The sequence below is a fragment of the Mustela lutreola genome, chromosome 7 (genome assembly GCF_030435805.1).
Source record: "Mustela lutreola isolate mMusLut2 chromosome 7, mMusLut2.pri, whole genome shotgun sequence".
Taxonomy (NCBI): Eukaryota; Metazoa; Chordata; class Mammalia; order Carnivora; family Mustelidae; genus Mustela; species Mustela lutreola.
In genome coordinates this window covers 88,295,237-88,320,671 of record NC_081296.1, presented here as the reverse complement: position 1 = coordinate 88,320,671, position 25,435 = coordinate 88,295,237, and the positions used below count along the sequence as shown (strand labels likewise).

Sequence of the window (25,435 nt, the reverse complement as noted above, 5' to 3'; positions counted from 1 at the left end):
GGGCTCTCTTTTGAGCATCAGCCAAACTTGGTATTTTCACTCAGGCTGTTTCAGTTGAGTCAGTTGCCAGAAAGTAGAAAATATGAATTTGTAACCTCCAAGGTTTTTGGATCAGGAAGTTATTTTTCATTTGAAACTCAACAGTCTGAGCCACTTTATACAGCACAGCTACCCAGGTTCTTCTCGGATCCTGGCATTTCATTAATTACTGCAAGAGAAGATCACTTCCGACACTTGTATTCGTCAAAGTATCCTCTTCACCAGTGAAGTAGGAGGTAAGAGATATTATGGGATTGACTGATTCTGGAGGATTGACAATATGAAGCAAGACCCTGTGGGATTTGCTTTATATCATATGACATTGGCCGATTTGTTATACACAGCAGAAGATGCTGAGTATTCCAGTGAATGTCATTTTTAAATGCAGGCCAGTAACATCAATGCCAGTGGTTCTCAAACTTTAGTATGCATCAGAATTACCTGGACAAAAGGGCTTGTTAGAACACACGCTGGTGGGCCCTCCCCCAGAGCTTCTGGCCCATCTGGGGACCCATCCCAAGAATTTAGCAATCCCAGGTAATTAAGAAGGGTAGGGCTGTGGGGGAAACAAATAGGTTCACATATGCAAAGAGATGAGAAGATGCTTACTCTAGACCAGTGCTTTTTAAATTTGAATGTGCCTATGAATCACCTGGGGGTCTTGTTAAAATCCAGATTCTGACTGAGTAGGCTAGAGGGGTTCTGAGATTCTGCATTTCTGATAAATTTCCAGGTGATGCTGGTGCTGCTGGTCCAGGAGCCACACTGAGATTCTACATTACGCAGGGCAGTGTTTTTCAAAGTGTATCCTGAGAACTGTCTATTTCAAAATCACATCACAGGGTTGATTGGGGAGAGAAGGTACTGACTGCCTTTAGTGTGGAGTCCTGGGTCCACCCCTAGATATGCTGTGTTTAGGAAGAAACTCTGGAAGTGGGGCCCTAGGAATCTTTAGGTTGAACCAGTGTTTCTGGGGTTCTTCTACAGACTGAATGGCCAGAGGACCGAGGGTGGGGAAGAGGAGGGCAAGGGGGAAGGGAATGCAGACGGGGGGCGGGAGGGGCGGGTAATTCAGTGATCCATCTTTCCAGGAACTGATTGTCAAGGCCCACAGCTATTTTCTCTCCTTTATTCTATTGCTCATATTTTGTTGGCTGTTGGTGACATTATCAAAAAAGTAACTGGAATCTTAAAAGAAGGGCTAAAATTTCTAATAGCTTATTTTTTCTCTGTATTAACAAACACTTAGTAAGAAAAAAATGGAAACTATAGGTCACATTTTTTCAATTTTCCATACATTTAAATTATTCCTGCTCTACCTATCCTCTATTTCCACAGACAACTACAAATTATTGTCTAGATCTCTTTTGTTAGTAGTAAGTGGAAAATGTTTCTGAAATGATTACTTAATATGTTGCTAAATCCAGGAGATAGCAACTGTCTGCCATCAAGTGCCATATTGAAGTTTCCTAAACACAACAAAAAAAGAGAAATTATTTACAGTTAGCATTCAACATTGGCAAACAAGTCATGCTATTAAAGATGTATTTGCATATGTTATATTAAGAGACATGCAAATGTATGTGCAAAATGGGCATAATTAATCATTTCCACCAGGGATGAATATCCCATTTCCAATCTCGCTGTCCAATCCCTCCTTTCTTTTGAGTACAGATGTGTGTTTCTAATCTCCTGGGATCCCAGCATTATGTGCAATACCCTTTGCCCCAAGCCCACCTCCTGCACCTACAGTTAAGGGACTGAAATATGGAAGTAATTCCATGTTCTTATTCAAAGACTAAGAAAATAAACTTTGAAAAGCAGGAAATACGGCTAGTTGTTTTTAATCCTGGTTCTTATTGTCAGGAATGTCTAGAAAACTTTTCAAAAGTCCAGATTCCCTAGCCACCTGAAGATTCACAGCCAGTAGGTTTGGGGTAGTCCAGGAAATTTATAACCCTCTAAAACACCCTGGGTGATTCAGACGGTCAGTCAGGATTGGGTACCACCGGCATATATAAAAGAGCTTCAGACAGAATGGGGGACTTTGCTAATAATGTAGTTATTATTTTTGTTGTTAACTATAATTTTTGTGACTACTGAGTTCTTCCTACATAATCAGGCCTGTTACTAAACATTTTATTTATATTATCACTGAATCATCATAACAACCATCCTCTTATGGATGAGGAAACTACGAGTTGGAAAGGTTAAATAATTTGCCTAAAACCAGCGATAGTAAGTGGCAAAGCAGGAATCTGTTTTTATCACTAAGTAGTACATGAGTCATTTGAGTAGTTATGTGAGTCATTTAAGTCATTAATTTTTCTCATTTGGATTGAGGGATGTTAGGACTAGACACTAGATCCCTTCTAATCTTCCTTCAAGCTCTGATGCTTATTTGTAGAACTGAGTTGAACCAGAAGACATGGTTTTTGGCCTTCTGGAGCTTAAGATGTATTGTCAGAATCCTGTGTCCTCCTTCCCATGTCAGGTTTAATCTATGGCTCCTCGTTTTCTATGGAGCGAAAATTCCCTTACCATCAGCCCCAAACCCTCTCTTGAGTTTCATCTTCCAGCAGCTCTGGGCTTACCTCCAGCACTGGGCTTACCCAGCTCTGCGCCCTTGCTACTGTGTTCTTTCTTTCCCAAAACTTTGTCCTTCTTGGTTGCTTGATGGTCTAATCCTGTTCACTGTTCACAGACCACCTACATACCAGTTCCTTTGTATAGACATCCCGCTCTTCCCAGTCAGAATTAATTTGTTCCTTTAAGATTTCATTTTGTGTTACAGGTAAAGTGAATTTCAGTCCTAGTTATCTGGCAATGCCAGTAGTTGGCAGTCTTGGTTTGGACAACATGGCAACTATAGTTATGGCATATATCCTACTAAGGGTGTGAACTGTTTTCCTATTGGTAAGATTCTGGAGGGCAAAGGCACTTGCCTTATCTGTTTGACACTTCTCCCATCCATATCCAACCATCCATCTGCCCTTCCATTCATTTATTTATCTTAATCAACTTTTAAATTTTAATTTCAGTACAGTTAATACACAGTGTTATATTAGTCTCAGCTGTACAATATAACAATATAACATAGTCAGGGATTCAACAATTCTATATATTACTCAGTGCTCATTATGATACATGAAATCTTAATTGCCCCCACCTATTTCACCCATCTTCCCCACCCACCTCCCCTCTGGTAACCAACAGTTTGTTCTCTATAGTTAAAGAGTCTGGGGTAGGTACCTGGGTGGCTCGGTCAGTAAAGTCTCTGGTTTAGTTCACGATCTCAGGGTCATGAAGTCAGGCCCTACATGGGGCTCTATGCTGGGAGTGGAGACTGCTGAAGATTCTCTCTCCCTCTCCCTCTGCCCATCTTCCCCAACCCACTCATGTGCTCCCTAAACAAACAAACAAAGAAATAGGACTCTATTTCTTAGTTTGTTTCCTCTTTTTTCCTTTGTTCATTTGTTGTTTCTTAAATTCCACAGATGAGGAAATCATATGATACTTGTCTTTCTCTAAATTACTTCACTTAGCATTATACTCTCTAGCTCTATCCATGTTATTTCAAATAATAAGATTTCACCTTTTTTTATGGCTGAATAATAATCCATTGTATATATGTGTATATCACATCTTCTTTATCATTTATCTATCCGTAGAACCTTGGGCTGCTTCTAGAATTTGGTGACTGTAAATAATGTTGCTGTAAACATAGGAGTGCATGTGTCCCTTTGAATTAGTATTTTTGAATTTTTTTGGTAAATACTTAGTAATGCAATTGCTGGACTATAGGGTAGATTTATTTTTACTTTGTGGGGAACCTCCATACTCTTTTCCAAACTGGCTGACCTGTTTGCTTTCCCACCATCAGTACATGAGGGTTCCCCTTTCTCCACATCCTCACCAACACCTGTTGTTTCTTTTGTTACTGATTTTAGCCATCCTGACAGGTATGAGGTAATATCTCATTGTGATTTTGATTTGCCTTTCCCTGATGATGAGTGATATTGAGCATTTTTTCATGTGTCAGTTGGCCATCTGTATGTCTTCTTTGAAGAAATATCTGTTCATGTCTTCTGCCCAGATTTAATCAGATTATCTTTTTTTTTTTTTTTTGGTTTTTAAAAAATATACATATATTTTTAAAGATTTTATTTATTTGACAGAGAAAGAGATCACAAGTAGGCAGAGGCAGGCAGAGAGAGAAGGGGAAAGCAGACTCCCTGCTGAGCAGAGAGCCCAATGCAGGGCTTGATCCCAGGACCCTGAGACCATGACGTGAGCCTAAGGCAGAGGCTTAACCCACTGCTGAGCCACGAAGGTGCCCCTGTGTTTTTAGTTTTGAGTTGTATTGGTTTTTTATATATTTTGGATACTAACTCTTTATCGGAAATACCATTTGCAAGTATATTCCCCCATACAGTAAGTTATATCTTAGTTTGACTATTTCCTTCACTGTGCAGCAGCTTTTTGTTTTGATGTAGTCCCAATAGTTTGTTTTTGCTTTTGTTTCCCTTGACTCAAGAGATACATCTAGAAAAATGTTGCTATGGCTGACATCAGACATTATCACCTGTGCTCTGATCTAGGATTTTTATGGTTTCAGGTCTCACATTTATGTCTTTAATTCATTTTGAGTTTATTTTTATGTGTGGTTTAAGAAAGCCAAGCTTCATTCTTTTGCATGTTCCAGTCCAATTTTCCCAAAACCGTTTGTTTAAGAGACTATCTTTTGCTCATTGTATGTTCTTTCCTCCTTTTTCAAAGATTAATTGACCATATAATCATGGGTTTATTTCTGAGTTTTCTATTCTATTTCATTGATCTGTGTATTTATTTTGGTGCCAGGACCATACTGTTTTTATTAATACAGCTCTGTAACATAACTCAAAGTCTGGAATTGTGATACCTCCAGTTTTTTCTTTTTCAAGATCACTTTGACTAATCAGGGTCTTTTGTGGCCCCATTCAAATTTCAGGATCGTTCTAGTTCTGTGAAAAATGCTGTTGGCATTTTGATAGGGATTGCATTAAATCTGCACACTGCTTTGCATCCCCTCATTTATTTGCATATATGTCAGTTTATATTCCCCAAATTTAAATTGTCTCTACTTGGCACAAAATAGACACTTCAGTTTTCATTGAATTGATATTAACTGATTTTATGGGAATTTCTGCTTGGATAAATCTTTTGCAATCAGCTTCTCCACCACCACCCCTGCTACCTTGAATAAAAACTTGTCTTCTGAGGAAGTAGGTAATGAAGTATCAGAGGAATGATAGCTATAGAAAATGAATAGAAGGACAAAAATGTTAAATTTGATTAGTGCTGGCTATCAGCATAATAAAAGAGACAAAGCTGACATTGTGCTTTGGTTAAAAGACAATAATGAAGGCCAAGCTCTTCAGCTGGATCTGTGCCCAGCACTGCCTTTGTAACAAGCCTGCAAAAGGATTCAGACAACATGTAACCAATGTGACCTGTAAGACTAAGTGAAGGTAAGCAAGAGGCCATGTCTTAGTCAGATCAGGCTGCTAAAACAAAATACCATAGACTGGCTAGATGACAAAGAAACCGGAAATTTATTTCTCTTCGTTCTGGAAACTGCAAGTCCATTATAAAGGTGCCAGCATGGGCAGATTTGGTTGAAAGCTCTCTTCTGTGTTGCAGACTGCTGACTTCTCAGGGTATCCTCACATGCCAGAGAAATGAGAGGAAATAATCTCTCTCCTGACTCATATAAGGGCACTAAGCCCATTTCTGTAGGCTCCATCCTATGACCTCATCTAAATCATATAACCTTCCAAAGGCCCCACATCCTAACACCATCACAATATGGGGTGTGGCTCCCAAGTATGAATTTTGAGGAGATACAAACATTCATTCCATAATAAGTCACCAATAGGTCCTCAGGGCCAGAGTCATTCAACCCTCAAGAGCTGACAGCGATCAGGGAAAAGAAGTATGGTAGACTTCCCAAAGGACATCCGTATGTTTGGACACCAACAGAACAAGGTACACAAAGAAAAATTTTTATTCCAATCTTTTCATAGTCATTATTGCTTGGCAACGTGGGGAAACTTTCAAACTTTCCAAGGTCTTCTGAAGCATCTATTCTCTGTGCTCCCCAAGTGTGTGTCTGTCCCATTAACTACCATACTGTGGTTTACTCTGACTTTATCTGTCACTTATCCTAAACTGAAAGCTCTACAAAGATGACAAGGTATAATTCACTCTGGTGTGCCCAAGGCCTGGTAAAGACATGAGAATGTCTCAAAATATATTTGATGGATTAATAAAGGGGAAATATAGCCACCTGTACCCATTACGAGTAGTTCTTTTAATGACCACCTGTATAGGCTTGTAGAGTGGGAGGTGTCCTGTTTGTGTCATCCTGATGAAAAACTAGGCTATCTCAGGCTGGAGGTAGGTTTTTGACCCCAGGCAGGGGAGTCTACACTTGGAGTCAACAAGGTAGAAAGGATCAAAGAGATCAAAGTGTAGGAGGTATAGTTGCACTAAATCCCCTCTGAAACAAAACACTGGACCTTTACTATCCCAATAATTGCTAGAAAGCAGTTACAGTTCTGTTTTTATTCTACCAGGACAAGCAAAAGTTTCTTTTGCAATCATTTGTTCTCTTTTTTCCAAATTTACATGAGTATCCAAAGAATTCTTGTATAGTTAGCAAATGGCCTCCTCCTTGTGTACGATGAGAACTCTAACTAAACATTTACTTCCTCTTAACCAGGGCCCAGGAATCCTGAACCAATAATTTCAAAGACCTAATGAGATGGCCTTTCATAATGCAGTTTTCTATCTCACTATCCATATACCCTGCTCTTTTCTTTTTGCAATCATTTGCAATTAGTTTTCTGTTATGACCTGTTTAAAACAGAAGATGCATTTGCCTTGATCATCTACTTGAACATTGTAAAATCATTCCATGTTTGATGAAACCTTGGTTATTCAAAAGAGGTTCTTCACAGGTAACCATATTTTCTTGTTGAGAAGTTTTTGAGGCTTGCCTTAGGGGTTAATGTCCTAAAGTCCTAAAAGTGTTAGGGCCCTTAATATTATCCCAGCACAGCCTCCAACACATTTCAAATCACTTTTACTTGCATCTCAGTCAGAAATCAAAGATACATGATTCCTCCCTCAGCCCTATTAAATAAGATAATACATTAAAAACAACAACATGTGGTCTATGGTGAATGGTCAATACATTGACTCTCCTGCTCTTTGTCCCCTTCCCATTCCTTTACCTAGTGCACACCTAAAGAGCATGACCCTATTGAATATCAATTGATGGAAGTAAAAGGCACTATTCTTCTGATATTTTTTCCTACCTCCCAGAGCCAGTGGGGATGTGGTTCTAAAGGCCTCAGATGATTGAGGTCCCATCTTTTTAAGATTACCTTGTTTTAATTGTTTGTGACCCTTTACTGTGAAAATTTACCAAAAAAGCCATCTGTTTTATTTTTGTTTTTTTCCATTTTTCAAATCTGGTTACTTTGTTATCTAAAGATAATATTGTGTGTGTGTGTGTGTGTGTGTGTGTGTGTGTGTGTGAGAGAGAGAGAGAGAAGAAAAGAGAGGTTTCCATCTACTGTAGAGATTTCATGTGAACTATAACTCTCTCAAATTCCTTTTGGCTGGGAAACTTCAGAGTCAGATTAGATCTAGATGATGTTTTAAGAAAAGTCTTTGAATAGTAAAGATAGCAAAGGACTTAAGAAAGTGTTACCTACATACAAATAGTTCATACCTTCAAAGAATATTTCTTAGTTCTAATATTCAACCATCCTGACCATTTCAATAGGACATACACAGCGCAGCATAATCCTCCTTTCCCTACTTTATTACTTCTGATAGGGATATCACAGACCAAGGGATCATAAAAATTGGGCCCTGGATTTTTTATTTTCTTCAAAGGAAGTTGTCAAGATAAAGTATATGCTTTTTAAATCAGCTTATCGCTGACAAGTCACTCCTTAGATTATTAAAGTTGCAAGAACTTCCACAACATCATTTACTTTTTATAGAGGAAAAATTTAATTATTATGGTAAGAAGAGAATAATGTAAGTCTACTCAGAGTTGTTGAAAGGCATAACTCCCAAAACTTTATGAGATACTTTACAATACTGTCACTTCTCAATCATTTGAGTTCTGAATCTCTGCCCTGTGTTTAAGCAAAATCTTTTGCTGCCACTTGTCTCATTAGGGTTGAAAGATCCTTCCTCCAGAATATCTCTGGTGTATTGTTTCTCAGGCTGGTGTTTTGCAGGGCACTGACCTTTAAGATGGTGGAAGAGACAATAGAGCAAAGTGGTTAAGACAATAGTGGTTACCGGCATGAGCTGAACATGGATCAATGCAAAGTATGTAACAGTCCCAGGACACTGATTATTTCAATCTATGCACCTGATGTCGACATAGTTCAAGCAGACTTTAATGCAGATATAGTCCTAGTTCTGTCATTTCTACCTCTGTGATTTTAAATGTTACCCTCGTAAATCCTCAGTCTTATTATTTACAAGATAGGCATAATTTTAAAAGTTCCTGTCTCACTGGTGGTTGTGGGAATAAGATGAAATGGTGAATGCCAATTTTTTTGTTCATGTATCTGTTTATTGCCTTTCTTCTCTCTATCTTAACTCCAAGTAAAAAATCAGGATTTTGTCTTATTCATGGAGGTATATCCAGTGCCAGGAACCATGTAGTACACATAGCAGGAGCTCAACAAACACAGTTTTTAAAAAATAAATGAATTTTGGGGGCATCTGGGTGGCTCAGTCAGTTTGGCATCTGCCTTTGGCTCAGGTTATGATCACTAGGTCCTGGGATTGAGTCCCACATTGGGCTCCCTGCTCAGCTGGGAGCCTGCTTCTCCCTCTTCCTCTGCTGCTCCCCCTGCTTGTGCTCTCTCTCTCACACACAAATAAAGTATTTAAAAAATGAATTTTAGGGGCACCTGGGTGGCTCAGTGAGTTAAAGCCTCTGCCTTCAGCTCTGGTCATAATCCCAGGGTCCTGGGATAGAGCCCTGCTTCAGGCTCTCTGCTCAGGAGAGAGCCTGCTTTCTCCCCACCTCCCTCTCCCTGCCTCTCTGCCTACTTGTGATCTCTGTCTGGCAAAAAATAAATAAATAAAACCTTTTAAAAAATCATAAATTCTTGGCATGATTCCTGGAAAACAGTGCTCAATAAATATTAGAATAAAAATCAACCTCGTTCTATAAGATGTTTCTCAAATAAAGGATCTCGTACAATATATATTATAAAGACTCTGAGATACCTGTTAATGAAGAAATCTATAGGTCTTCATTAGTTCCATTTACCAATCTTGTTTGGGCAGAAAACCTTTTCTTCCCAGCTATACCTGTTAAACAACATTCTGCAACATTACCACTGGACACATGTTGGGAATTAATGAATAAGTCCAGTATGCTTATGTTAGAAATAAGGAGACTGAGGTCCAGATATTAAATGGTTTGTCTAGGTCATGTAGCGAGTAGCAGCAATTCCAGAATTACAGACAAATGTTCCAACTCTCAGGTCTGCCTTCTTTCCGCCCAGCCAAGTGAGCAGTGACATAGTGGCAGTGACATACCAGAAGGTATGGGCTCGAATCCCACCTGCATTTCCCAGCATTGAAGTCTATATTAGACGCTGCCAGAGCCCCTCCTCCTATCCTCTCCTCCCTTCAATGGGGCCTCTTTGATACCTGAGCATGGTATACCTCCCAGATTGGTCCTCAAGAATATGAAACCTGGGAGTGTAGGGGGTCTTACCAACCCACAGGGCAACTCTTGACCAGTAAGAATGGTTACTCTTGAGTAAATTCTTTCTCCTCCATCTCCTCAGGCAGATAACTCCAGGTGCATCCTATATGTCTCCCTTTAAGGGCCCTGTGGGATGGATCCCCGTTGTTCACCATCAGTGACATAGTCCACAAACAGGTAGCAGTACAGGCAGCTCTTCAGATTCCTTAGCTTCTATCCTTTCCAGTCTCTGTCTTTTTCCAGGTGTGTTACTCTTTTGCTTACTATTGAAAACAGCTGCGTCATCTCTCACGAGCCCATCAAACAGGTGCTGGGTTTCACACCAAAGGTGGCTGCAATTCAGCAGGTGGGGGTGTAAAATAGGAAGTGAAATCTAAACATAAGTTGGACGAGAATGGAGGCCGCTAACAGATGAGAGGTGCTACTAGGCTCAGAGCTCTGCTGTTTTGTTTCCTCCTGAATCTTCAAGAATTTTGAGAAGGCATGAGAACAATGTGTTTACAAACACACTCTGTGTTTATGACACCTTCTGGTTTTTCTGTTATGCTGGTTAAAACAAGAAAGCTATAGCTGGTGTGGGGAAAAAGTGAAATGGAGATAGTTACCATAATCCTTTAACAACCTTGGGTAACCTACCCCGGGCATGAGAGGTTCGAGCTTTAAGCTTCTCGTTCTGCTCTTTACATTCAAGGCAAGAAAGGGAGGCAACACAGCTGTATTAGACTGTGGGGAAAAAAAAGACCTAAGCGTCTCATATAATAATACAACACAGGTGTTCCTCTTCAGTGATTAATTTTCTTCCATGTTATGACTCAGGGAAATGGGCTCTTCCACATTGTGGCTCTGTTGTTCCCTGAAGCCTTGACCCTCTCATCTGTGTTCAGCTGGCAGAAGAGGAAAGTGTGGAGAGGGCATTCTGCTTACAGGAAACCAAAGTTCATACACCACTGGCAAAAACTGGTCCCCTGGCTTTCCCTAGAAGCAAGGAGGTTGGGAAATGTACTGACCAGCTAGGTAGTGACTTCTCAGCAACAACTATGTTCTATGGAAGGTGGAGCATGAGTTGGGGGGAGCAACTGGCCATCTCTACTACAATTGTACAGCTGTCAGGAATGTCAGTTCTAGTCCCCGGTGAGTCTGGATTCAGACCCTGCTTCTGCCGCTCACTAGCTGCTCACATGGGCATGTTATTTCAGTTCTCTGAGACCTTTTCCTCATCTGTAAAAATGGGGATAATGGAAAAATCTCTCTCTCTCAGAGTTGCCATGGAATTGAATTGCGGATCATGCACATACAGCTCTTGGGACTGTGCCTGGCACATAACAAGCCCTCAGCAAATGCTGTTTCTGTCCTTAACTATGAAGAAATGCCAACATCTCACTTAGGGAGTTGTGTACATTTTCTATAGTTTGCAAGACACAGAAACTTATAAAAGTGACCTCAGTTCATTGAATTTATTTTCTAAGAGATAAAAGGGCATAAAAAAGAGCAGGAAAAAAATCTGAGCAACCCCACAGCCAGCTTCTTGGCATGAGAACCTTGCACAGGTGATGAGAAGGACTTCAAATGTGGAACAATAGACCTGCAAGCTTAGGAGGACCTCTCAAGACGGAATCTGGTGCCCCACCCACAGAAGTCAGCTCTGTGCGGGTGTAGCATCTCTTTTTTTCTGCTGCTTCTGACTGACCACTCTGCCCTTCTCAGCCTCTCCTTGTTTCTTCTGTGAGCTTCTTCCTGTGTATCATGGCTTCTTTGCCATTGTGTTTTCTATAAGTCTCTGTCTATGCCTTGTGCTCAGATACCGTGCGAGGATCTGGTTGCTTAATAGTCCTTACCCAACAAAGGACAGCTGTCACTGCCCCAAACCCACAGCCAATCCACCTAGGCTTTTGATGATTGTTTTTGTGCCTACTGTGAATCTCTGACTCAGTCAACTGTACCTACAGCAGTAGGAATATATCATACAAACATGGTGGTCTGGTACCAAAAATTGTTTCATGCTTCCTTTTTTCAGAATGGAATAGTGGTTGGAGGGGCATTCAAAATATCAGGAATAGGGAAAATCATTAAAGTGTACAGTGGTGAATAGTAATTTCTTTGACATCAGCCTAGAAACATTTTCTAGGTATTTCTCCCCAGGCAAGGGAAAAAAACTATTGGGACTACACCAACATAAAAAGCTTTTGCACAGTAAAGGAAACCATCAAAATGGCAACCTATGCAATGAAAGAACATATTTGCAAATGACATATCCAATAAAGGGTTAGTATCCATGACTCAACACTGAAAAAACAAATAATGCAATTTAAAAATGGGCACAAGACATGAATAGACAATTCTCCAAAGAAGACATACAGATGGACAACAAACACATGAAAAGATGCTCAATATCACTCATCATCAGGAAAATGAAAATCAAAATCACAATGAGATATCACCTCACACCTGTCAGAATGGCTAAAATGAACAACATAAGAAACAACAGGTATTGGCGAGGATGTGGAGAAAGGGGAACCCTCATGTACTGCTGGTGGGAAAGCAAACAGGTGCAGCTAGTCCAGAAAATAGTATGAAGATTCCTCAAAAAGTTAAAAATAGAACTACCCTACAATCCAGCAATTGCGTTACTGGGTATTTACCCAAAGAAAATGAAGACATTAATTTGAAAATACATATGCACCCATATGTTTATTGCAGCATTATTTACAATAGCCAGAATATGGAAGCAGTCCAAGTATCCATCCACAGGTGAATGGATAAAGAAGAAGTGATATATGTACACAATGGAATATTACTTAGCCATAAAAAGAATGAGATTTTGCCATTTGCAACAATATGGGTAGACCTAGAGGGTATAATCCTAAATGACATAAATCAGACAGAGAAGGACAAATACCATAGGATTTCATTCATATGTGGAATTTAAGAGACAACAAAAAAAAATGAACAAAGAAAAAAGAGACAAAAATACAGAGAACAGGGGCGCCTGGGTGGCTCAGTGGGTTAAGCCTCTACCTTCGGCTCAGGTCATGATCCCAGGGGCCTGGGATCGAGTCCCGCATTGGGCTCTCTGCTCAGCAGGGAGCCTGCTTCTCCTCATCTCTCTCTCTGCCTGCCTCTCTGCCTATTTGTGATCTCTCTCTCTGTCAAATAAATAAATAAAATCTTTTAAAAAAAAGAATACAGAGAACAAACTGGTGGTTGTCAGAGGGGAGACGGGTGAGAGGATGAGTGAAATAAAGGGGATTAAGAGCATGCTTATTGTGATAAGCTCTGAGTACTATATAGAATTGTTATATCATTACACTGTTTACCTGAAATGACTATAACACTGGATATTAATTATACTTCAGTGAAAATTGTTTTTCATTGGTGAAAATCCTCAAAGAGATTACCTGCCTTTAATTGGCTATGAATTAACCCGGCTTTCCAAATCTTATGAATGAGTGCTTAAAGATCTTTTTAAAATTTATTTATTTGAGAGAGTGAGTGAGCAAGAGAGAGCACAAGTTGGGGAGGAGTGGAGGGAGAAAGAGAAGCAGACTCCCCACTGAACAGAGAGCCTGAGGTGGGGCTTGATCCCAGGATCCTGGGACCATGACCTGAGCTGAAGGCAGAAACTTAACTGACTGAGCCACCCAGGTTCCCCTAAATGAGTATTTAAAAGTGAAGTTTCGAAGTCAATTCACTAAACTGATATCCGTGGGTGAAGTTTTTCTACATTTACCCATCTTCCGTATTGCCATCAGGGTTCTTGTCCCAAGATAAATCTGATTATTCCATTTTCCTTTAAAAATATAAACTGACTTCTTTCCACCTGTAATTAAGCTCCAGCTTCTTCGCCTGGCATACCAGGACACTGTCATTCATGACTTATCTTCTACCCTCCCCTCTAGCACCCTTCTGCCAGTGACCCACCACACTGGATTTTCTCCATTCTCTTTCACACTTTTGGATCATGTACAAGCTCTTTTCTGCTAGGAATTTTGTTCCCTACCCCATTACCACCTAGCAAATACTAATTTATTCCTCAAGGTCACACTCACTTGATACCTTCTCTCTAAGGTGTTTTTCTCAATTCTCCGGTCTCCATCTCTCTCCCCCACCCCACTCCCCACCCTTCTATGCCCCAGGTGAAACCAACTATATTTTTGCCTGAGTCCTGGAGCATGTAAACATACCTCTGTGCTGATGTTTACTATTTTACATCCCGGTTATCCAAGAGTTGGTCTCCCAGGCACAGCTGTGAGCCTCAAAAGCAGAGAACATGTCTTACTCATCTTTTACATTCCCAGGACCCAAAAGAACATCTGTTTCATTTAGCACTCAATGCCTGTTTGCTGAATTTTATTGGAATTCAAAACCCTGATACTACAGAAGAACCTGGAGCATAAAAACAAAATCTACTCATTCTCCTGTGTGTGTTTCTTATTATGCAGAATCTTTACTTCTCAAAGGTTACTTTACGATGGACCACACTTATTCTATCTATATAGTATGAAAGAGAAGTAAATCTGTGCTTTCTATAAAGGTACCTAATGAAAGCTTCCATTCTTATTTAAAATCCAGGAAAAGTGTGTTATTTTTTTATAAGTCATGTCATCCTCAAACACCCTCTCTTATGCTTTTTCTCTTAATAGAAGAATCATCAAAGGAGTAATGAAGTCACCAAGGTAACTGAAGGTTAACTCAAGATATGATAAAGGCATGTTTCTCCACAAGTGGATACAGACCCTCTTTGGGTTTTTGAAAACTAATCTCTTATTATTAGACCTCTATTTTTTTTTCCTTCAGAGGGACACTTCCACTTTGGACTCTTTCGGAGCAGGTGGCATTTGGAAATGTGTGTGGGGCTGGCCTGAGTGTCACAGTGATCAGAGGGCACTCTGGCATTTAGTGGGTGAGAACCAGGAATGCCAAATACCTTGCAATGGATGGGTCAGTCATGCAAACTGAATATTGTCCCACCCAATGCCAATAACGTCCAACCAAGAGCCACTGAGCTAAAGGATATGTTAAGCCTATTAGTTGAAAACCATTGAGTTAAGTGTTGATGGCTTAAAGCCTTTTTTTTTTTTTTTTTAAGATGAGATGAGAGCAAACCATAGGAATCCAAAAGCAAGCTCCTGCCTTAGTTTAAAGACTTTTCATTTAAAGAAAATTCTGCTTTCTGCACATAAAATATGGGCTTATACCATATTCACTGGAAACAGGAGACTTCTAAAAAGTATCAAGAAGAGAAGCAGTTAGCATGCCCTCTTGCTTGTGAATATAAGGCAGAATAGTAGAATAAAATGGCCCTTCCTTTGAAATACACTTAATTTAATAAAACACCAAATTAAAGGCAGAACAGCCTCATCCCCATTACAAAATAACCTGTAGAGTGAAAACTGAAACATGCACAATTTCATTAACCTTCCATTCATAAAGCATAATGTAGGGAAAATGCCATTTTAACATCCAAATGAACAAGGCTATTTCCATGCCTTGAGAGAGCTTTATATATTAACATTGTCAGCGTAGAAATGATGTGGAAGAACAAAATCTCAGACAGACAAAGCACTGAGAAATATTTATCCTTTTAATCATCCATTTTTTTGGATGAAGATATTTCCTTTTCATGTAGTGTTTTGTCTGTTTTGTTAAATATTCTCAACAGCATATGGAAAGTGTGTCAGTTGTGACTTAGTGATATTTATCAAATTTGGGGATTCTGTTAAATCCTGATCCAGGGTGTGTGGAATCAAAGAATTTTAGAATCTCACAACTTCAAAAGAGATCACAAGAATCCAGTTCCTTATTTTGCAGACAAGGAAGCTGAGGCTCAAAGAGATTAGGGACAGTAGGAGTGATGGCTGTCTCCAGGGCCCGGGAGAGAAAGCAGCAGATCTGGGGAGGTTTGCTTTGGAGCTCTCAGCATCTCCCACTTACAAACTGTCTTTAGTGAACCTTTATTTTCTGAGCAGAAAACGACAACTCAAAACCCTGTTCATTTTACAGCATTCCTTAGCTGTTAGTGCCAATACAATGAGTTCCTGACCAAAAAAGAAACAGAGGAATTGAGGCAAAAACAAACAACCATGCAATTTATAAAATTGCAAGACATATCCACCTAACATTTGAAAAACATGTCATATTGCATTAAGATATTGTGCTGCATTCAACTACAATCACTGCAGAAAGATGTAGTAGCATCATTTACCTTCTCTGGCTCTAATGGGTTGGCACAAGGCAGGCTCATCCTTTGGCACCCCACCCCTTCCTCCCTCCCACACACGCCATTTGCAAATAAATTGTGCACCTAACATTTGCTTTGTACAAGTGAATTTTTAAACCCAGGAAAGAATGCAGTGTATTTTAGTATAGTATAGCACTAGGCTTCAAGTTTAATGAGATTTGCATCTAATGTAGCAATTTGGAAGTCTCTTTGAGCTTATTAAAATGAGGTTCTACCCAAGTTTACAAGTAGGTACAATAACATTTGGAATGTGACCATGTCTTGCATCTGAGAGGCTTTTTCAGTGTATATGTAAAGCAAATTGCTTATGTAATACTCTCCTTTCCTTTTCAGAGTTCTAGTCTATGACCACTGACACTGGAACAAAATGTCCCCATTTGACAGGTACTGTAACATGTGGGTAATCAGCTTAAAATATAGCTGATTTGTCCTCCTGCTACTATCCCCGAGGCAACCAGTGTCTGAAAGCTTGTTTTAGAGCCATTCAACAAGCAGGAAGAACCACACCTGTTGCATTTTATTTCCTCCCTCTTAAATCAGGATGAATAATTTATTAAGAACTGCTTATGCACAAACACTCCAGCAAATGGCTGAGAGATAAGACTGTTGGGCTGCTGGCATTTTGCTATTTCTGGCTGTTCTTGAGTGGAAGCTTGTTTCTTCCCCACCACCCCCCCGCCCCCGCCGTGGCAGTAAGCCAAAAAGCCCTGTGAGACCCCAGACTGTCACCTAAGCAAGCCCTTAGTGCTCCAGAACTTTTCCCCTATGACAAAGGCCATGGTTTCTTTTTAACTGTGGCAGACACTTTGGGTTGGCTACTCAACTGACCTTCACATCCCCCATCCTTCTATAGGTTGAAATGGACAGATACTCATATTCCCTGCTCCCTTGTAGCCAGGGTGGTCATGCACCCAGGCTTAAACTATAAAGCATAAGGCAAAGTCCACTGGGCGGGGACTTGTGGGGGAAGGTGGGTGGGGTAGGAAGGGGGTTGCTTCTGGGAAATCTCTTCTTGCCTAGTTGAGAGGCAGTTTGGCACTACAAGGGCTCTGGAGCCAAAATGCCAGGGTTTGATGCTTGGCTCTTCCAGTTCTTATCTGTGAATCCCTGATAAAGTTAATTATACTCTCTGGGCTTTGGTTTTTCTTATCTGTTGTAGAATTAAATATATGTAGCACATACAAAGTACTTTGAGTAGCCCCTGGCATATTGTAAATGCTCAAAAATGTTAGCTACAATTATAATTAATAAAAAATAGAAGGCTTATGATAAAATAGAAAGCTTATGCTAGCTACCTTTGGAAATGGCTTTGTGAGGTCATGATGCCTGGAGTTATGGCAACCATTTTGTGACCATGAGGGGACGATCAAGAGCATGACAAAGACTCTACTCTGTCCTCGCATTGTGAAGTTGCTGACAGAAACCTGCCTAGCTCAAATTTTTCTTCAGTAAATAATAGATATCCTTATAGTGGATTTTCTGTTACTATGTGCACAATAACCCCACCTAATACTGTCACTATTAACCTAATATTTAAGCCCTGCCATCTCTGCCTTCAGCTGTTCTGTTGGCTTTGCTTACCATGTTCCACTTCCTCCTCTGGTGAAAACTTTTTAGGATTGCTCCTAACTGTATGTAATGGATTTTCTTTAATCTGCTCTGGGAACTCTCTTAAATAGACTATGGGTTTGCTAACAGCCTCCAGTGTGAGAATCAGGGTTTAAGGAGGGACAAGAGAGTTATTAACTTCTCATCTTACTTCTGAGCAGGCTCTAACTGTAAAATAGGTAAGTCCTCCTCATTCCTGCAGAGCTGGCTACTCCCTGTAAATATCTTCATGAGTCACAGGGATCCCAATCTGACAACCTACAGGCTGTATCTCAGGTGGCTACAGGGATCTCACCAATCTCCAGACGTCATAGCATGTGGGTTCTGATGGGAATCCAAGGCCACCGCATGTGTAGATGTGGATGGGAGAATTGAGTGGTGCCTTGAATATCCCATTTTGCTTCTTTGTCAAGATCATGGTAGAGCTGCCCCACCTCTGCTCCCCCGGTGCACTTAAATTTCTTCTAGCAAAGTTTGTTCTCCCTGCTTTTTTGTTTTCCAGACCATTCCTGAGAAGATTGATCTGAAAAATATTGAAGGCAATGATCTTATAGAATGGCAGATGAAGGAAGAAACACAAAAGCAGCAGCTCTGGGACTCACTCTTGTCTAGACAATTGGCTTCTGGCTGGGTGCCTTATATCAATGTTTCTATATCCAACTTTGATGATAATCCCCTAAGGATTTCTCTCAGCCTGTTCTTCCCTGCAACCACTGTAAAATCATAGCAAAAACAAGGATAATGAAAAGAAGGTCACTTTGTACCCCATCTGGGTTCTAGAATTAAATCCAGCTCAGGTCAGAAATAAGCCATGGGACCCAGTTGCTGTCACCTACCATCAGACCTCAGTGATACTATTTTCCAGTATTTCCAGTGCGTTTGTAGATGATTTTTCCGTCGTATAAAATTCAGAACGAGAAGGAAGTTTCTCTGGGGAAATTGAGAAGAAAGAGAGGCACATTTATCTATTGGCTGAGTCTATTTTCATTTTTAAGCACATCAGTATATTTATTATTTAACCAAACACCCACAAGGTGTTACATGTAAGGATTGACACATTGCCATGGGCTATATTCTCAGAAGAGATTGGAGCCTCTGGAAGTCGATGTAAATGATTTTGGTTATTAAGGTATTGGTGAATGAATGATGCCACCTCTTCCTTCAGCACCCTGTGTCCTGCTAACTCCCAGGATGTGCTTATTTAATATACATAACACACATACTGCCATGCACATCGCTGGGGGATGGACCAGGGTTCGCCAGGGAACTGGGCTCCTAGAACAGCCAGAAACTGAGCAAAAGAAGCTCCTTCATGGCATTTCCACCCCCCACTGTGTCAGACTTGCCCAAGCCCCTGCTCTAGCTAGAGGAGCTATTTCCCCCCCAATGCTTCCTGAGTTCTTAATCCTTTTACTGAGAAACCAGAAAAAGAGGTCAGTGCAAATGGGTGTTGAAAAGAAAAACCCTGGGTCTTTTTTACCCAAGAAAAGCAGAGCATTTCTGAATTCTGGCTCTGACACAGAAAAGCCCTGTCTCTAAGTCCCTGCTCCTCAGGACTGCCTGCGGACTTATTGGAAAGTATTCCGGCTGATATTAACTGCCGTGATCACGTATCTGGCGAGAAATGCTTTGAAAGTACAGAGCCAGTTGTTTGGAAGCAAGTAGGCCAAGCAGTCTACTATTATGTGTTAACTTGAAATGAGAGAATTTAAGAAAGCGTTCGGGTATGTAAAGTCTTAGGTGCGTGCCTAGCCCCGTGCCAAGCACCCAGGGCTGAGTGTTGATGATCCAGAGGACAGGCTTCTTAGACACCAGGAGGGAGACAGGACCATTCTATGCAAAATAAACAAACAATTAAGTGCTTGACTGTGTGGTTGTAAATAGCACTGGGCCAGCTGGGCCTGAGAGAGCACTGGGGCTGAAGTTGTCAAGGGCACTTGGTAGAGAGGCTGCAAACTCATGGCTGGTCTCTGTCAGAGAGAACATAAATTTAGAAACCATCAAGATGGGGCAACCTGTTTTTATCCACAAAGGCTATCTGTGTGGGTCAGGAATGCAATCAGACAACCTACGTGGGTCTGGCTTAAACTTGGTACTTAGTTGAAGATATGACTTAGAGCTTCAGGTAGCTATAAACACAAAGATACTGCAAAATGATTTGAGTGTTTAGAATAAACAATTGAGAACTGGTTTTATTATAGCAGGTGGCTACATAGGAATGAGTGTTTGATGGCTTCTTCTTCCTACAGAGATTAATGAGTTAGGACTTCAGTTTCCAGGAAATGTATGTTCATGGTTTTAGTGACCTTTATGCTAGAGAAACAATAGGAGGGAACTGCATTCATTCCATCCATGGATTTCACTTTGTCTGGATTCCCAAAGTAATGAATGAGTTTTTCAGCCGCAGTAGCTGAATTCTTTTTTGCTTTGTCCTGACATGCAGACTACTTAGGAGGAAAATCTAGCCAGAGGAGTATTTAGGGAAAAGAGTACTGATGCTTGCAATTTACTTTGAAATGCTTCAAAAATAAGATGGATTGCTGGGTGGATACAGGGATGGACAGACATATAGATATGTGAGAAAGCAAGTCTAGTAAAACAATAGTGAAAAAAATCTAAGTGGTAGGTATAAGCCTGATCATATAAAGTTATTTTAACTTTTAACTTTATTATTAACAATTTTATAATAATACGGTGGGGAAAAACTGAGGTTACCCCACCACACACACACACACACACAGACACACACCACACACACACATACACTTTCATCTAATAGTTAAAGATCATAATCTGGAAAGACACATAAAAAAATAGCTTGGACGAAGTACTAGAAATAAATGAGAAATAAGAACTGTGTATGTGATTTTTTAAAAGGAACGCTCAAATCTGTCTCTACCAGCCAACTGTTGATGTCAGAAATTCCCCCATTAGAAACACAGTCTTTCAAGTTAAGGGGTTATTCCATAAAAACCTCCTGGGGTTCTTGGAGGACTCCCAGATTAGGCTCCACTAGTCATTAATACTCAAATGCAAATCTTAAGTGACCATTTCCAAATAACTTGTAGCTAAAAAGGTTGGGATAAAGGACACAGAAAAGAGAACATAACACTGAATGTTTTAGGGGAGGAGTACAAGATGCTGAAAGAATGTCTGCAGAGGCATTAAAGATCAACCACACCTCCTTACCACAGCACCCCGGGCCAACACAAATCCTAAAATGAGTGTGTGCTGCTCTTGAATTCTAAAGAAAAGTTTTCTGGAACTCCAGTGGAAATGCCCTGTGGCAATTTAAAAGGGCTTATCAACTACCCTTCTATAGCTCTCACTACTGGATACCAAAGACTCAAGTCCAAATCATATTCCCATAGTAAACACTTGGAACCAGGGACTGTTTATCTATGGTTAGACTTAAATTTTGACTTGTCTTTCTTTGTGTGGAGAGGAATATTTTCATTTCTGCACACTTACCCATTTTTCTATCTTCAGAGACACACTTCTTAGCCTGGATTCCCCAGAAAGCAGGGCCTGAGCCAAGGGTTCATGTGCTGTTATTTTGTTAGGGAAGGTTCACCAAGAATCAGGAGTGAAGGACAAGGGAAGTGAGATAGAAAAGGAGATAGAACCAATACAAGAAAGTGTTTTGAGCTGGCCACCAGTGAATACAACTAATTGTATTGGTTGTGTTGGTATCGCAGGACCATATTGCATGGAGCCATGTAAACAATATCTCAGGAATGTCTCTCTAGGAGAAAAAAGGGGAGGAATTTATCGCTTGCTCCCATATCCCACTGGTCCAAGGTTCACTCTACAGAGATAATTTTCCTGTGCACCCAGGTGTGCATGTGGAAAGCTTGCTGTGAATTTCTAGGTCTGTGTCTTGGCATCAGTTAAGTCCCAGAGTAACGGGTGAGCATAGCATAGCATGGGTGTGAGGCAAAATGCTGTCAGGCCATGACTGTATGAAGCCGCTGGCTGCGGAAAGAGCTGTAGCCTTGGTGGTGGCTAAGAATGGTCTAACACAGGGCTGCCTAGGTGGCACATTTCGTTAAGCATCCAACTCTTTGTTTTGTCTCAGGTCCCTGATCCCAGGGTTGTGAGATCAAGCCCCATGCTCCACACGTGGTCCTCTTAAGTTTCTTTTTCCCTCACTCTCTGTCCCTCCAGCGACCCCTACCATGCTCGCTCTCTCACATGCTCACTCCCTCTAAAATAAATAAGCCTTAGGGGCACCTGGGTGGCTCAGTAGGTTAAGCCGCTGCCTTCGGCTCAGGTCATGATCTCAGGGTCCTGGGATCGAGTCCCGCATCGGACTCTCTGCTCAGCAGGGAGCCTGCTTCCTCCTCTCTCTCTCTCTGCCTGCCTCTCCATCTACTTGTGATTTCTCTCTGTTAAATAAATAAATAAAATCTTTTAAAAAATAAAAATATAAATAAATAAATAAATAAATAAGCCTTAAAAAAAAAGAATGATTTAACTCTGGTACCAAGAAGCATGCTTGTGCCCTGTGTTATCTGGCTCCCTTAATACACTCTGGAGCCCCTGTTTTCCTGAGAACAAGAGGCCCTCACTTTTTCCTTGAAAAGGGATGAGTCTAAGTCTGAGTCTTCCAAGTCTCCCCTAATCTGAGTCTAGTCAGTCATAGAGTTTCCCTCAAAGTGGTAGCAGTTGAAATTTGCAAAAGGATCCAAGGTGAGAGAGTTAGTTAAAGAAGGTGCAGTCCCACAGTTGCAGTGGTCCTGCGGCCATTATTGCCATTCACCAGCTTCCTCTCCACCTTCCATCTCTGATTTCTATCACTTGGGCCAGCAGTTTGCCACCAATAGGCACTGTACTTGCCCCTAGTATAACTGAGATCTGCATCCCCAAGGGGACTGAGGTCCTTATTGCTTTGCCTTTGAGCTGTGATTGCTATCATTACCTATTTTCTATGGATGCACCAAAATGCATCCTTGTGAATCCTGGGAATTTCAGAGAGACACTTCCTGGCACACATTGCACCGGGCAACTACAGCTCCTCATGACCTTCAGTACAGGTAGCTCTTTCTTCACTTGCTGATCCACCAGTGAAAGAAACCCTAAGTAACTTGGTAACAGTTGCAGTTTCAAGTTCAGTGGAAACCTTACTGTGACCTCTGGGCACCAAGGCCTCTCAACGTGGAAAATTCTGTTTGTACGGATGGAAAATACAAATTACAAAAGAAGGTTATTGGGAGGGTTGGTGAGAGAGGCCATGCTCCTTCCCTAACCCACTCATGTGTTGTAACTATTGGGAACATAACACCTTATATTGGTTGGTAGTTCAACACATATCTTCTATGCCCAGAGGAGAGTGCTCTAGTTCTGCAGGGTATTTTCCCTGAGCTGGTGACTGAGCTGAGCCTTTAACAGCCCATTCTTCCATTCTATTAGCCTGGCTGCTTCTTGAGAGCAGGCACATGGTAGATCCTATTGTCACACTTCTGCTGTTGCCATCAAATGAGTCTCTTGGCCTTATGTAATGCTGTGAGAGCTACCACATCAATGTATCAGGCATTCTGAAAGGCCTCAGATGGTTATGCTGGTGAAGGCACTTTGGGAAGGGAAAACAAGCCCATATGCAGTGTAAGTATCAATTCCAGCAAAAATGAATTACTGCATGCCCAGGTAAAAGGGACCAATATAACTATGGTGACATAAAGTTGCTGGCTGGTCTCACTGAAGAATGATATCATATTAAGAAATTGTTATCCATCTCTGCCTCTGATGGTGCTGGTAGACAGAACAGCCTTAGTAAGGGAGAGCCCACACTCCTGGGCCCACGCATAGGCTCCTTCCTTACTACCTTGGTCACTCTGTTTATAGGATCCTCATGTGAACACAGGGTTGGTTCAGGAGAGATACTGGCTGACATCTGTGGGAGAAGTCATCTGTTCCCCTGGCTGATGAAATCCTCCTCTCTTGTGAATGCTCTTTGGTGATCATTACTGGGAGACCCAGAGATCTGCACACTGGATGCCCAGTCCCATAGGTCAAGCTACATGGCTCTTCTCTATACCTTTTTGGTCCATATGAGGAAACCATCTTCCTAGAAACTGTATAAACTACACCTTAGAGATCATACTTTGTATTGGGATGGAAGAGAAAGGGACCAATCACTCCCCCATCAGGGGAGAACTCTGGTTTCCAGATGGCAGAAGGTTTTAACCATGGGAATGACTACCTTACATCTCTAGGTTGTTGCTCTTGCAGGGACACCCATTGGGTCATATGCCTGTGCATCAACAGAGCAGCCCTGGGAAGAAAGTGAACAGCTTGCAGGCAGTCCTGAGGCTAGACAGTATCAGCCCCTGGAAGTCCACAAGAGCCCGCACGGAGCTTGCAAATACTTAGCGGCTGGAACGAGGCAGGTAAGGCTGAGAATAACTGAAGTAGAACATAAATGTTTGATAGACCCTTCAAAAGCATATTTCTGAAGAAATGTGACCCAGCTGTCTCCAGGCTCTAGGAATCAATGAAGCAATTTTGTCCTTAATATAGAGTTTTATCGGATTGTAGGACTCCGTCAGCATCACTCTTTCTCTCAATGGCCCCTCACCCTGGAGGGATTCTTGGGAGTCCTGGGAGATAGCTCAAAGGTTCTAGAGACTCCTTCTTGGTCCGTGCTCCTTGTGAAATGTCTCTACAGGCACCCCCTTCAGAGCACAGACAGACTCAGCTACTGCAGGCAGACGGCCCAGCTCTGCTCCGAAGGCAGAGTCCTGCCTTGGCCACCCAATGGATCACTGCACAGAAAGGAAATGGCAATGGCCCACAGCATCATGCTCTGCTGGGGGAAGGGGCTTCATCTGCAGCCGAGTTGCTGGGACTCCGTGGTATTACCCAGTGTGGTGGAAAAGCCTGCTTTTCCAGGCTTCTTCGTTCTTCTGTCCAAGACGAGCACACAATACCAAGAGAACTGGGTCAGGGTGGCTGCAAATAACACTTCCAGGCTGAACCAGGAGTCATGACTCCTTTTGATCCTGAAGTCCTCTCGCTAAGGCCAGCTTGCTGTGCTAGAATTTCTCTTTCCCTAAGGATAAATGTTCTAGCAGGGACTGCACAGCTCTTGGACTTCAGTGTTTGATACATCTTTCTCCTCCAGATCCCTTTCCTCCAGTTCACTGGAGCTTCCAGTTCGAATTCTTTATCCAGGAGTTTCCTGAAGACTCTTATCAACCAGGACTGCTACCATCTACTGCTATCAGATTTAAAACTGAGCCCTGAGGAAATAAAGTGAATAGGTCAAGGCCACACACTACTTCTGGAGCAGAGCCCAGCACCCATGAGGCAGGCATTTCCCCTTCTATTCCTTGTTTGGTAATGAGGCCTTCTCCTTGACCTGTCTTTTCACTACCATGTTATATGAATGTCTCCCTCCTTAATTTCGAAGTCTGCTGTGCCTGAGGTGAGCCAGTCTCACTCCTCGTGAAAGACTGCTGAAAACAGTATTTACACCACCAGATTTTAGTCATTCTCTTTCTTAGTGACATCTCTGATGAATTGGTGGAAACACTGCTGTCTGCAATGTTTCCAAGTCAGCAGCCACCTCTTTATTTCCCTAGCTATGCTAATTTTAAGAAAGGCAAAATTCTGGAAACAATTTGGTTAGAAATGCCATAATTTTCACTTCTCTTCCTCTTCCTCTTCCTCTCATCTCTCTCTCTCTCTCTCACACACACACACACACAACCCCCAACAACTATTATTTCTTGCATACAATTGGCTACAAAGGA

At 41.3% G+C, this 25,435-nt stretch overlaps 1 long non-coding RNA gene across 1 annotated transcript in view; it reads left to right on the top strand.

Annotated features, from left to right (window-relative positions):
• The window catches only part of LOC131836448 (uncharacterized), a 52,946-nt gene extending 32,946 nt beyond the window's left edge, over window positions 1–20,000 (top strand). The window contains exons 3-5 of the long non-coding RNA XR_009355615.1: window positions 14,476–14,508; window positions 16,407–16,457; window positions 18,184–20,000. This is a non-coding gene — a long non-coding RNA (uncharacterized LOC131836448). The remainder of the gene's footprint in view (window positions 1–14,475; window positions 14,509–16,406; window positions 16,458–18,183) is intronic.
• Window positions 20,001–25,435: the final 5,435 nt, after the last annotated feature.